The 14,670-nt window shown below is 40.1% G+C and overlaps 1 protein-coding gene across 4 annotated transcripts in view; it reads right to left on the bottom strand.

Annotated features, from left to right (window-relative positions):
* Nucleotides 1–14,670, bottom strand: part of LOC139749137 (ubiquinone biosynthesis protein COQ9, mitochondrial-like) — a 233,760-nt gene that overhangs the window by 120,791 nt on the left and 98,299 nt on the right. The window lies entirely within an intron of this gene.

Here is a 14,670-nt window from a genome sequence, read left to right as displayed (position 1 = left end):
GGAAAAAGTGGCTACCATCAAATGATGATTTAACTTCTCCCATTGCCATTAAAATATCCAACTGATTTACTGTACCATTATTTGCCTAGTGTGGTCTCTTTCCTCAACAGGAAAATGCAGAAAAAACTTGTGCTCTTCTCAATACCTCTATAACCATCAACATGAGTCTGTGATTGTTGACCTGCAGTTCAACCATATATAATGGTCCTGGATAAAATATATAGATTATTGGATGGCTTAAGTGATAAGTATGAATACTTTATCATATATATCAATCTGTAAGGAGAGTGAATAAGAGTAACATGAGAAATATGAAGAAGTAAATAATTCAGAGTGCTTTAAGCAGGATCATGAAAGGGGGATGCCTGCACAGGAGGTATTCCCACTGATCCTGCACTTGTGGAAGAAATCCTGCAACAACTGTGCCTAAGCTTCTCTTTGTGTATAGAAATTATGCAACTACTGCAGATTATCTTCTCTTTACAATACCATGGGCTGACAGAGGACTTTAGCAACGGATGTTATGTGAATGGCTACAAAATTTTTAAAGAAAACCACCATCATTATTCTTCCATGTGTCACCCACTAGCTGTCCTTACATATTTTTATCGCATGTATGGTGTAATATTTCTTAATATATTCATGTTATTCACCACTAATACCAACACTGTGTTTGTATATGAAATATGAGTAGACTGTGAGACTACATTTGAGATAAAGAGGGTAAAAATCCTCTAACATCCTTCCCACATGTGCTAGATACTTGCTTTCCTGACACTTATTTGTAGCAGGAACACAAGACATACTATATATACCCTTCTCCACCATTCACGCAGCAATGGATCAGGCCAACACTTTATCACTACCCCAGACATTTAATTCTAGCCTCAAGACTTGAAGGAGGGAGGGCCCCCCCCAAAAAAGACTATTTACTCTGCGCCCCTTAAATACCTAATTCTGCTTTGAGTTTGTATCAGTATTTTATGTTCTCTATTGCTTTTACGATCTTATCACAGTAATGAAGAAACGGAGATATGAAAGACCTTCCCACCCTGAAACCATGTTGTCCTGGGTTATGTAGATTCAACTCAATTCCATAAAGTCAGTCAGTGCCATTAGTCAGTAGCTTTCTGGGATTGCTTTGTTTCCTCTTTAGCATTTTTGCACAATTTTTTTTTCTTACTCTAACGTTGGCTTTCGTCCTTTCCTGTATCTCATGACAAGTTTAGGTCATGGTCTATTTTCATCAAATCATTTGAGAGGTTTCCTTTCCTTTGCTGTATGAGCTGTGGCTTTTCTAGATCGGCAATTTGTTTTTGCCCCTTATACAGACATTTGTCTCTTTAGCTATTCTTCTAATATGGGACCCTGGTGACAGGTTAGGGATGATGTCTACTCCTAAGTTCATCTCACACAAAGAATCTTGAAGCTTACTTCCTGCTAAGTAATAATCATACTAATGTCATCTTTGCTTTCTCCTGTCCTCATCCTTTTACATTTGCTATGGTTAAATTTCATCAACCATATTTCAGACCAACATTAGTCTGTTTAGGGCCCCTTGTAAGCTGATGTAATCCACTTCACTTTACACTTCCCTTTTGCATCATCTGCGAACATATTCAGGATGATTCTATACCTTCAGTTAAGTCATTAATGTAGACCAAGAGGAGTAATGGTCCCAGAACCAAACCCTGTGACACTCCACTGGTCACCTTAACCCATTTGTAAAAGGTTCCTCTGATATGTATCCTTAGTTCCTCCTACTGAAAAAATCTAACCAACAAAAGAGGTTTCCCCTTATTCCTGTTTGGTGATTCAACTTCATATTAAGCATCCTATGTGGTACAGTGTCAAGATACAGACAGTCCAACCAGCCTTCCCTATTGTCACTGTCTGAGCTCACACTCTCATAAAACTTTAAGAGGTTAGTTGCACATGATCTCTTTTCCTTAAAACCATGTTGTCTCTCAGGAAATTTCTCCGAAGCAGAAAGTCATCCACTTGCTTTCTAATAATCTTTTCCAGAATCTTATACACCACACCCACCAGCAAAATCAGTCTGTAGTTCAGCACCTGTTCCCAGTCTCCTTTCTTACATAAGTATGACATTTGCCCCTTTTTCATTCCCTTGATACTGCCTCTCTCCAGTGACATCTTGGACAGTAATTCAAGTGGTCTATCAAACGTATCAGCACACCACTTTAGCACTTATAATGAAATTTCATGTTACTATCTTCTCTATTATTTCAATGAATTCCAAAACCTTTTCCCCATTCCATCTCAAAGATGTTGGGGCTATAGTGTCTTTCACTTTGAAAATGCTTTTGAACTTGCTATTCAGTTCCTCACATCATCCTCTATAGAATTTCTCCTTAATCCCTTAGCCTGCTCCTTAACGTTGTGTTCTACGTAGGGGTGTGTAAGTATTTGTCAACTGTGGAATATATTGTTCCTTCATTATTCTCAACATACACCCGTTCTGCATTGTTTCAGTCCTTTGGAGGAGAGTGAACTAAAACTGTGATACTTCCTACCCACAGTATTCTTCCATATTAAGTACTGTTTCATTTACCCCTGGGGATAGGAGAGAAAGAATACTTCCCACGTATTCCCTGCATGTCACAGAAGGCGACTAAAGGGGGCGGGAGCAGGGGGCTGGAAACCCCCCACTCCTTGTATATAAATTTCTAAAAGGGGAAACAGGAGTCATGCGGGGAGTGCTCATCCTCCTTGAAAGCTCAGATTGGGGTGTCTAAATGTGTGTGGGTGTAACCAAGATGAAAAAAAGGAGAGATAAGGTAGTATGTTTGAGGGAAAGAACTGGATGTTTTGGCTCTGAGTGAAATGAAGCTCAAGGGTAAAGGGGAAGAGTGGTTTGGGAATGTCTTGGAAGCAAAGTCAGGGGTCAGTGAGAGGACAAAAGCAAAAGAAGGACCAGCACTCCTGAAGCAGGAGTTGCAGGAATATGTGGTAGAGTGTGAGAACATAAACTTTGGAATGATACGGGTAAAACTGAAAATGGATGGAGAGAGATGGGTGATCATTAGTGCCTATGCACCTAGTCATGAGAAAAAGGATCATAAGAGGCAAGTGTTTTAGGAGGAGCTGAGTGAGTGTGTTAGCAGTTTTGATGCATGAGACCGAGTTATAGTGATGGGTGATTTGAATGCAAAGGGGAGTTATGTGGCAGTTGAGAGTATAATTGGTGTACATGGGGTGTTCAGTGTTGTAAATGGAAATGGTGAAGAGCTTGTGGATTTGTGTGCTGAAAAAGGCCTGGTGTTTGGGAATACCTGGTTTAAAAGAGATATACATACGTATACGTATGTGAGTAAGAAAGATGGTCAGAGGTCGTTATTGGATTACATCTTAATTGAAATAAAGACTTTTGGATGTCAATGTGCTGAGAGGGGCAGATGGAGGGATGTCTGAACACTATCTTGTGGAGGCGAAGGTGAAGATTTGTAGAGGTTTTCAGAAAAGAAGAGAGAATGTTGGGGAGAAGAGAGTGGTGAGAGTAAGTGAGCTTGGAAAGGAGACTTGTATAAGGAAGTACCAGGAGAGATTAAGTGTAAAATGGCAAAAGGTGAGAGCAAATGACATAAGGGGAGTGGGGGAGGAATGGGATATATTTAGGGAAGCAGTGATGACTTGTGCAGAAGATGCTTGTGGCATGAGAAAGGTGGGAGGTGGGCAGATTAGAAAGGGTAGTGAGTGGTGAGATGAAGAAGTTAAGATTGTTAGTGAAAGAGAAAAGAGAGGTGTTTGGCCAATTCTTACAGGGAAGTAGAGCAAAGGACTGGGATATGTATAAAAGAAAGTGGCAGGAAGTCAAGAGAAAGTGCAAGAGGTGAAAAAGAGGGCAAATGAGAGTTGGGGTGAGATAGTATCATTAAATTTTAGGGAGAATAAAAAGATGATTTGGAAGGAGGTAAATAAAGTGCATAAGACAATAGAACAAATGGGAACATTAGTGAAGGGGGATAATGAGGAGATAATAACAAGTAGTGATTAAGTGAGAGGGAGATGGAGTGAGTATTTTGAAGGTCTGTTGAATGTTTTTGACGACAGAGTGGCAGATATAGGGTGTATTGGTCAGGGTGGTGTGCGAAGTGAGAGGGTCTGGGAGAATGGTTTAGTAAACAAAGAAGAGGTAGTGAAAGCTTCCTGGAAGATTAAAGGAAAGGCAGCAGGTTTGGATGGTATTGCAGTGGAATCTATTAAAAAAGGGGGTGACTGTGTTGTTGATTGGTTGGTGAGGATATTCAATATATGTATGGTGAAGTGCCTAAGGACTGGCAGAATGAATTCATAGTGCCATCGTACAAAGGCAAAGGGGATAAAGGTGAGTGTTCAAATTACAGAGTATTCCTGGGAAATTATATGGGAGGGTATTGATTGAGAGGGTAAAGGCATGTACAGAGAATCAGATTGGGGAAGAGCAGTGTGGTTTCAGAAGTGTAGAGGATATGTGGATCAGGTGTTTGCTTTGAAGAATATATGTGAGAAATACTTAGAAAAACAGATGGATTTGTATGTAGCGTCTATGGATCTAGAGAAGACATACGATATGGTGGATAGAGATGCTTTGTGGAAGGTTTTAAGAGTATATTGCATGGGAGGTAAGTTGCTAGAAGCAGTGAAAAGTTTTTACCAAGGATGTAAGGCATTTGTACGAGTAGGAAGAAAGGAAAGTGATTCGTTCCCAGTGAATGTCAGTTTGTGCTGGGGGTGCGTGATGTCTCCATGGTTGTTTAATTTGTTTATGGATGAAGGTGGCTAGAAAGGTACATGCAAGAGCTTTGGAGAAAGTGAAGTGTTTTAGATATCTAGGAGTGGACTTAGCAGCAGATGGAACCATGGAAATGGAAGTGAGTTAAAGGGTGGGGTAGGTGGCAAATGTTATCTGAGAGAGCAAAAATGGGTATGTTTAAAAGGAATAATGGTTCCAACAATGTTATATGGTTGCCAGGCATGGGTTATAGATCGGGTTGTGCTGAGGAGGGTGGATGTGTTGGAAGAGAGATGTGTGGTAATAAAAAGAGCGTGGTTGAGAGAGCAGGAGAGGGTGTGTTGAAATGGTTTGGATACATGGAGAATGCGAGAGGAAAGATTGAAAAAGAGGATATATGAGTCAGAGGTGGAGGGAAAAAGGAAAAGCAGGAGACCAAACTGGAGGTGGAAGGATGGAGTGAAAAAGATTTTGAGCGATCAGGGATCAACATACAGTAGGGTGAAAGGCATGCAAGGAATAGAGTGAATTGGAACGATGTGGTATACTGGGTTCGACGTGCTGTCAATGGATTGAACCAAGGCATGTGAAGCATCTTGGGTAAATTATGGAAAGGTCTGTGGGGCCTTGATGTGGAAAGGAAGCTGTGGTTTTGGTGCATTACACATGAAGCTAGAGACTGAGTATGAATGAATGTGTGGCGGACTGGCAATGGGATTGGATAGAGGCAGCAAGTATGAATATGTACATGTGCATATATATGTATATGTCTGTGTATGTATATGTATGTATACGTTGAAATGTATATGTTCGTGTGTGGGCGTTTATGTTTATACATGTGTATGTGGGTGGGTTGGGCCATCCCTCGTCTGTTTCCTTGCGCTATCTCGCAAACATGGGAGATGGTGAGTAAGTATAATAATAATAATAATAATAATAATAATAATAATAATAATAATAATAATATATATTTGCTTTATTCATTTTTCTTTGTTGCTGTCTCCCGCATTAGCAAGGTTGAGCAAGGAAACAGACGAAAGAATGGAACAACCTACCCACATACACATGTATATACATAAACATCCACACACGCAAATATACATACCTCTACATCTCAACGTATACATATATATATACACACAGACATATACATATTTACGCATGTACATAATTCATACTGTCTGCCTTTGTTCATTCCCATTGCCACCCCACCACACATGAAATAAAAACCCCCTCCCCCCTCATGTGTGTCAGGTAGCGCTAGGAAAAGACAACAAAGGCCACATTCATTCACACTCCGTCTCTAGCTGTCCTGTAATAATGCACTGAAACCACAGCTCCCTTTCCACATCCAGGCCCCTCAGAACTTTCCATGGTTTACCCCAGACACTTTACATGCCCTGGTTCAATCCATTGACGACACATCCACCCCGGTATACCACATCGTTCCAATTCACTCTATTCCTTGCATGCCTTTCACCCTCCTGCATGTTCAGGCCCTGATCACTCAAAATCTTTTTCACTCCATCTTTCCACCTCCAATTTGGTCTCCCACTTCTCCTCGTTCCCTCCACCTCTGACACATATACCCTCTTGGTCAATCTTTCCTCACTCATTCTCTCCATGTGACCAAACCATTTCAAAACACCCTCTTCGGCTCTCTCAACCACACTCTTTTTATTACCACACATCTCTCTTACCCTTACATTACTTACTCGATCAAACCACCTCACACCAAATATTGTCCTCAAACATCTCATTTCCAGCACATCCACCCTCCTCCACACAACTCTATCTATAGCCCATGCCTCGCAACCATATAACATTGTTGGAACCACTATTCCTTCAAACATACCCATTTTTGCTTTCCGAGATAATGTTCTCGACTTCCACACATTCTTCAACGCTCCCAGAACCTTCGCCCCCTGCCCCACCCTATGATTCACTTCCACTTCCATGGTTCCATCCGCTGCCTAATCCACTCCCAGATATCTAAAACACTTCACTTCCTCCAGTTTTCCTCATTCAAACTTACCTCCCAATTGACTTGTCCCTCAACCCTAGTGTACCTAATAACCTTGCTCTTATTCACATTTACTCTCAGCTTTCCTCTTTCACACACTTTACCAAACTCAGTCACCAGCTTCTGCAGTTTCTCACCCAAATCAGCCACCAGTGCTGTATCATCAGCGAACAACAATTGACTCACTTCCCAAGCTCTCTCATCCACAACAGACTGCATACTTGCCTCTCTTTCCAAAACTCTTGCATTCACCTCCCTAACAACCCCATCCATAAACAAATTAAATAGTCATGAAGACATCACACACCCCTGCCGCAAACCTACATTCACTGAGAACCAATCACTTTCCTCTCTTCCTACACATACACATGCCTTACATCCTCGATAGAAACTTTTCACCGCTTCGAACAACTTGCCTCCCACACCATATATTCTTAATACTTTCCACAAAGCATCTCTATCAACTCTAGCATATGCCTTCTCCAGATCCATAAATGCTACATACAAATCCATTTGCTTTTTTAAGTATTTCTCACATACATTCTTCAAAGCAAACACCTGATCCGCACATCCTCTACCACTTCTGAAACCACACTGGTCTTCCCCAATCTGATGCTCTGTACATGCCTTCACCCTCTCAATTAATACCCACCCATATAATTTCCCAGGACTACTCAACAAACTTATACCTCTGTAATTTGAGCACTCACTCTTATCCCCTTTGCCTTTGTACAATGGCACTATGCAAGAATTCCACCAATCCTCAGGCACCTCACCATGAGTCATACATACATTAAATAACCTTACCAACCAGTCAACAATACAGTCACCCCCTTTTTTAATAAATTCCACTGCAATACCATCCAAACCTGCTGCATTGCCGGCTTTCATCTTCCGCAAAGGTTTTACTACCTCTTCTCTGTTTACCAATTCGTTCTCCCTAACCCTCTCACTTTGCACACCACCTCGACCAAAACACCCTATATCTGCCACTCTATCATCAAACACATTCAAAAACCTTCAAAATACTTACTCCATCTCCTTCTCACATCACCACTACTTGTTATCACCTCCCCATTAGCCCCCTTCACTGAAGTTCCCATTGATTCCCTTGCCTTATGCACTTTATTTACCTCCTTCCAAAACATCTTTTTATTCTCCCTAAAATTTAATGATACTCTCTCACCCCAACTCTCATTTGCCCTCTTATTCACCTATTGCACCTTTCTCTTGACCTCCTGCCTCTCTCTTTTATACATCTCCCATTCATTTGCATTATTTCCCTGCAAAAATCATCCAAATGCCTCTCTTTTCTCTTTCACTAACAATCTTACTTCTCCATCCCACCACTCGCTATCCTTCCTAATCTGCCCACCTTCCACGCTTCTCATGCCACAAGCATCTTTTGCGCAATCCATCACTGATTCCTTAAATACATCCCATTCCTCCCCCACTCCCCTTACTTCCATTGTTCTCACCTTTTTCCATTCTGTACTCATTACAATGATTATAACAATAATAATAATAATAATAATAATAATAATAATAATAATAATAATAATAATATTTATTTATTTATTTATTATACTTTGTCGCTGTCTCCCGCGTTTGCGAGGTAGCGCAAGGAAACAGACGAAAGAAAAGGCCCAACCCCCCCCCCATACACATGTATATACATACGTCCACACACGCAAATATACATACCTACACAGCTTTCCAAGGTTTACCCCAGACGCTTCACATGCCTTGATTCAATCCACTGACAGCACGTCAACCCCGGTATAACACATCGCTCCAATTCACTCTATTCCTTGCCCTCCTTTCACCCTCCTGCATGTTCAGGCCCCGATCACACAAAATCTTTTTCACTCCATCTTTCCACCTCCAATTTGGTCTCCCTCTTCTCCTCATTCCCTCCACCTCCGACACATATATCCTCTTGGTCAATCTTTCCTCACTCATTCTCTCCATGTGCCCAAACCACTTCAAAACACCCTCTTCTGCTCTCTCAACCACGCTCTTTTTATTTCCACACATCTCTCTTACCCTTACGTTACTCACTCGATCAAACCACCTCACACCACACATTGTCCTCAAACATCTCATTTCCAGCACATCCATCCTCCTGCGCACAACTCTATCCATAGCCCACGCCTCGCAACCATACAACATTGTTAGAACCACTATTCCTTCAAACATACCCATTTTTGCTTTCCGAGATAATGTTCTTGACTTCCACACATTCTTCAAGGCCCCCAGAATTTTCGCCCCCTCCCCCACCCTATGATCCACTTCCGCTTCCATGGTTCCATCCGCTGCCAGATCCACTCCCAGATATCAAAAACACTTCACTTCCTCCAGTTTTTCTCCATTCAAACTCACCTCCCAATTGACTTGACCCTCAACCCTACTGTACCTAATAACCTTGCTCTTATTTAATGTATGTATGACTCATGGTGAGGTGCCTGAGGATTGGCGGAATGCGTGCATAGTGCCATTGTACAAAGGCAAAGGGGATAAGAGTGAGTGCTCAAATTACAGAGGTATAAGTTTGTTGAGTATTCCTGGTAAATTATATGGAAGGGTATTGATTTAGAGGGTGAAGGCATGTACAGAGCATCAGATTGGGGAAGAGCAGTGTGGTTTCAGAAGTGGTAGAGGATGTGTGGATCAGGTGTTTGCTTTGAAGAATGTATGTGAGAAATACTTAGAAAAGCAAATGGATTTGTATGTAGCATTTATGGATCTGGAGAAGGCATATGATAGAGTTGATAGAGATGCTCTGTGGAAGGTATTAAGAATATATGGTGTGGGAGGCAAGTTGTTAGAAGCAGTGAAAAGTTTTTATCGAGGATGTAAGGCATGTGTACGTGTAGGAAGAGAGGAAAGTGCGGCAGGGGTGTGTGATGTCTCCATGGTTGTTTAATTTGTTTATGGATGGGGTTGTTAGGGAGGTAAATGCAAGAGTTTTGGAAAGAGGGGCAAGTATGAAGTCTGTTGGGGATGAGAGAGCTTGGGAAGTGAGTCAGTTGTTGTTCGCTGATGATACAGCGCTGGTGGCTGATTCATGTGAGAAACTGCAGAAGCTGGTGACTGAGTTTGGTAAAGTGTGTGGAAGAAGAAAGTTAAGAGTAAATGTGAATAATAATAATAATAATAATAATAATAATAATAATAATAATAATAATCATTCATTTTTCAAGGAATTGCTAATCAAGCTAGTTAACCTTCCTGCCTTCATTCTTTCTCTTCTTGCTTTTGCATATCCCTCTGGAGAAACTAGGTTAGAGTTATGTTAATTCATGAGTTTTGGCACTTATCCCACAATGCATGGGTTGGTCTCATAAATGGTCTCTAAATTCTAATTCCCTTACATGATAGCAACACACTGAGAAGGTCATGGTTTAGCAGCTTTTAATCATTGAACACAGTGTTTATTCACTGATATACAGTAAAAAATACAAAGTGTGGAGGTATTGGGGTGTTGTGGATACTTTGTGATGTACCCTGTAGGGATGTGCATGTATCTGTCATCTGTAGAGCATATAGTGTTGCATATATGCAACATTAAAATCGAATGTCTTCATGCTTCTTTAACCACCCATACTGATTCTTCATTATCCTTAATATAAAACTGTTTTGCATTATTGCAGTTCTTTGGAAGACTGTGAACTGGAATTATTACACTTTCTATCCACAGAAATCACCCTACCATGGACTGTCTGAAAGGTACCATACATTGATGATACTTCCTGGATTTTTAAGAAATTGCTGATCAAGATGGCTAGTCCTCCCTCCTTTATTTTCTCTTTCTCTTCTTGCTATTGTGTACCCCTTTAGAGCAACTGTGATTATTTTCATTTATTAGTTTCATCTTCACCCCCCCTATGTGCAGGTTACAATCGCATAAATGGTCCCTAAATTCTAATTACTTTCCATAATAGGAACACACTGGGAAAGTCATGGCTTATACATACATAGCATTTAGCTGCTTTTAACCACTGAATGCAGTCTTTATTCACTGATATACGGTGAAAAATGAACAGAATGTGAAGGTACTGGGGTGTAGTGGTTACTGTGGGGTGCACTATGTAGGGGTGTGCATGTAAACTGTAGAGCATAAAGTGTCACATATACACAAAACTAAGAAGAAATGTCTTATTGCTTCCATTACCATCCATAATGTTCCTTCCTTAATCTCATTATACACCTGTTCTGCATTGCTGCAGTTCTTTGGAGGATTGTAAACTAAAACATAGTATCATACTTCCTACCCACATTAATCTTCCCTATTACGTACCAATTGAGGCCACCATCCAATGATATTTCCTGGAACTTAATTTTCCTTTACGGAATTGCTTATCAAGAATGCCAAACCACCCTTCTTAATTTTCTCTTTCTCTTCTAGATACTGCATATCCCTCTGGAGAAACTACGTGAAAGTTATGAGTTTCATCTCCACCACTCCCACAATGTTTGGGTTTCAATCTCATAAATGATCTCCAAATGCTAATTCCTGCATTTGTATACAGAACCTTCAGCCTAAAGAACTTGCTACTCGCTGACTCTGGATTCCTTGAACAAAAGGTGGGGGTGCTGTTCCTCCTTCCAGCCCGATCTGATCCTTCTTAATTCTTTTTGCCTTTCGACAATTCTCCTTGGCTATTTCTCTCACTTCTCTCAATCTATTACTTCTTAGAAAAACTCTTTTGACATTCTCCTTTCAAGCAAGTATATATACCTTACAGCTAAACATCTCCATATTAAAGGTTACCCTAAGTGGGTTTCCCCTAGTGTTCTGTCTGTATTCCCAATTCTCCTACCTTTAAATGTTTTCACTTGCTTCTATTAAATCCAATGCCTGGAGTACTTCCTGGGCTTCTGCCCTTCTGTTGCCACTCTTTCCTCCTTGTTTGGCACGTGATCTACCTCTAGCCCAAAAAACTATTACTGATTTACACTCATTTACCTCTTTCTGGACAGCTCCCCTAATCTACATTGTGACCCATCTTTCTGTTATCTCCCAATGTCCTCCTTTTCATCTCTTACCTTATCTAAAATTTGTATTTTCATCACTGCTTCCCTATATCTGATTCCACTTCTACAGATCATAACCAACCGCAAAAAGGGAAAATAACACATATATCATGTTCACATACAAAAATAATACATATGAAGAGTACTGCTACAATGTATACGGGGAATTGCTTGTGTTACCTTATGGTTGTAAATATTGTAACATCTATCTTCACTCTTATTTACACTTTTTAGTACGGCTTGAGAATCCATTATCCTAAATTCTGAGAAATGTAAGTAAACTTCCCAGGCAACATGGGTCTCATCTCAACCAGATATATCTGGTAGGAAAGTATAACTCTCCATAAGAACGGTGTGATGCTAATAGGGATATCTAATATTTGTTTTAATTGTTCACCCTAGCATAAGATGACATCACTGTGATTAGCTGTCATCTGCCTGTTATTTGCTTTGTTGACATTTGAATCTTTACTATGGATTCATAAAGAAGGAAAAGCTGCATTGTTTGCCAGAAAGAAAAATCCAGGTACAGGGGTCTTTGTATAACAACAGGGTTACATTCCTTGTGATCTGTCATTATCGTGGACTGACACTGTTTGAATAATTGAAACCCTTGTCATAAAGGGGGAGTGGGGGTGTTATGTTCTGAAAGAAAAATTTCCCCCTATCTAAATCTAAAGTATGGACTTTCCCTTAAACGACTTACTATCAGTATACCACACGCTGTCATTATGTAACCTAAACCATGATTCAGCCAGTAATTTCAAGTAACCATCAACCCAAGATTTTTTGGCAAAATATTCTTCATCTATCACATATCTTATAAAACAGTTGACCTCAGTTTTTTCAGAAGTCCAAAAACACTGGAGAGAGAGTTGGTTGTAAATCAAAAGATTGAAAGATACAACTCAGATGCAAGAAAAAAACACTGACAATTGCAAGCAAATCATATCAGTTGAAATGTTTATACACGGTACAGTACAGGCCCATACCAGGGTATACCATGGAAGTGGCAAATGTCACTCAGCAGAACTTACTGTCTACTGCAACTACATACAAAATACACATCTGTATTACTGACATGAATGAAACAGTGTCCTTAACTTAGCTGTATTAGGGTGAAAATGCAACAATATCTTCAACTGATTGGGTAAGTGAGTTTGTAAAGAAAATGTTACATCATCTGCTGGTGGTCCCACTAAGCTGGGTCATCAATCAAAACATCAAAAGTTTTATTATAGACACTTTTGGGATGCCAGTTCATAAGACTGATGCTGGGTCATCAATCAAAACCTCAAAAGTTTTATCATAGACACTTTTGGGATGCCAATTCATAAGAATTATGAGATCAAAAAGATAATGCAAGAATTGAATTAAAGCTAGGATACGGTTGTACTTTAGTGGAACTTGCTCTCTGCAGAGAAGTGTACACTACCTTCACTTCCCACCAAGGAACACTGCTTGCCCAAACGGAGCAATGCTTCCTCCCTACCTAAGTGTCCCTTATTCTTCTACAGTTCAGCTCTCATTTAGTAACTCACATAAGCAATGTTTCAGTACCATTATGGTAAAATTATTGGCAAGCATTGGGCTTTCATCTCTAGGCTCCCCTCTTTTGGCTTCCCTTCCTCTCTAGCTGATTTAACTCTATGGTTGTTGATGGATCAACCACCTCTCCCTTTCTCCATCAACATCAGTGTCCTACAAAGTTCTGCCTTGTCTCCGACACTTTTTCTCCTTTTCATCAATGATTTCCTTTCTTCTACAAATAACCCAACGCATTCATATGCTGATGACTTAACGCTGCATTCCATCAAATCCTTCAAATGTTCCTTCTTCTCTCTCAATCTGCATTTTGTCTTGACACAACTTCCTTAATATACTCAGACTTGGACAGGATATCTCAGAGGGGTAAATGAAATCTGGTTAAGTTTAATGCCTACAAGGCCCAGTTTCTGATATCTCTCTATCAAAGATTCCTTATAACTTTCCTTTCTCCTTTGACAGATCTACAATTCAAATTCTTAACTCAATAAGCATAAATGGTATAACATTATCTTAGAAACCCCACATTATGGAAATAGCTAAGTCTGCCTCTCAGAAATTGAGAGTCCCATTTAGATGTAGAAATCTATTTTCTTCTGAACAGTTACTCCACTCATACAGAGGATTGATCCATCCTTGTATGGAGTACTACTCTCATATCTGGAGTGGTTCTAGCTCTGCATCCTTATTTGACAGGGTTGAGTTGAACATAATTCGACTCGTCAACTATCCCGGACTAACTTCAAACTTGACCCACTTGCCCTAAAACATAATATTTGTTCACCTCTCTTTTATAGGTTTTACTTTGATTTTTACTCCCAAGAGCTGGTTGCTGGTGTGCTCCCATCACTAGGTAGACCAAGCAATACTCTGCAAGCTGCTTCATCATATGTTTACAGTGTGGCTGTTGGCAGCTAAAGGGTGGGCCATTTTGATATTTGTTTCTTTCCCAACACATCAAAGATTTGGAACTCTCTATCCTCTTATGATTTTTCCAGTAACTATGACCTAATACTTTGTTAAAAGACAGGTTTTTCACTTCCTCCAAAAATTGTAAATACTTTTCCTTGTTTCCTCTTTTCCCTTTCACTAATCTTATTATATTACAATTAAGGCCTGGTCTTGGTGTGGACTTTTGTCCATGACTAGAGCCTTAAAAAAAAAAATCGTTCTATGATGTTCTGTCAGCACTACCACAACCATTTCAATCATCATGATACTCATACATTAAGATACATCTTCAAAACTCATTGTAACTGGTACTTAATTCATAGTAAGTCAGGTTGGGCACCATGTTCCTCAGATGCAACCTTGTTCCTCAGGGAGTAGTGGG

Source organism: Panulirus ornatus, chromosome 6 (genome assembly GCF_036320965.1).
Source record: "Panulirus ornatus isolate Po-2019 chromosome 6, ASM3632096v1, whole genome shotgun sequence".
Taxonomy (NCBI): Eukaryota; Metazoa; Arthropoda; class Malacostraca; order Decapoda; family Palinuridae; genus Panulirus; species Panulirus ornatus.
The sequence above is the reverse complement of the archived record's forward strand: the minus strand, read 5'-3'. Positions and strand labels throughout refer to the sequence as shown.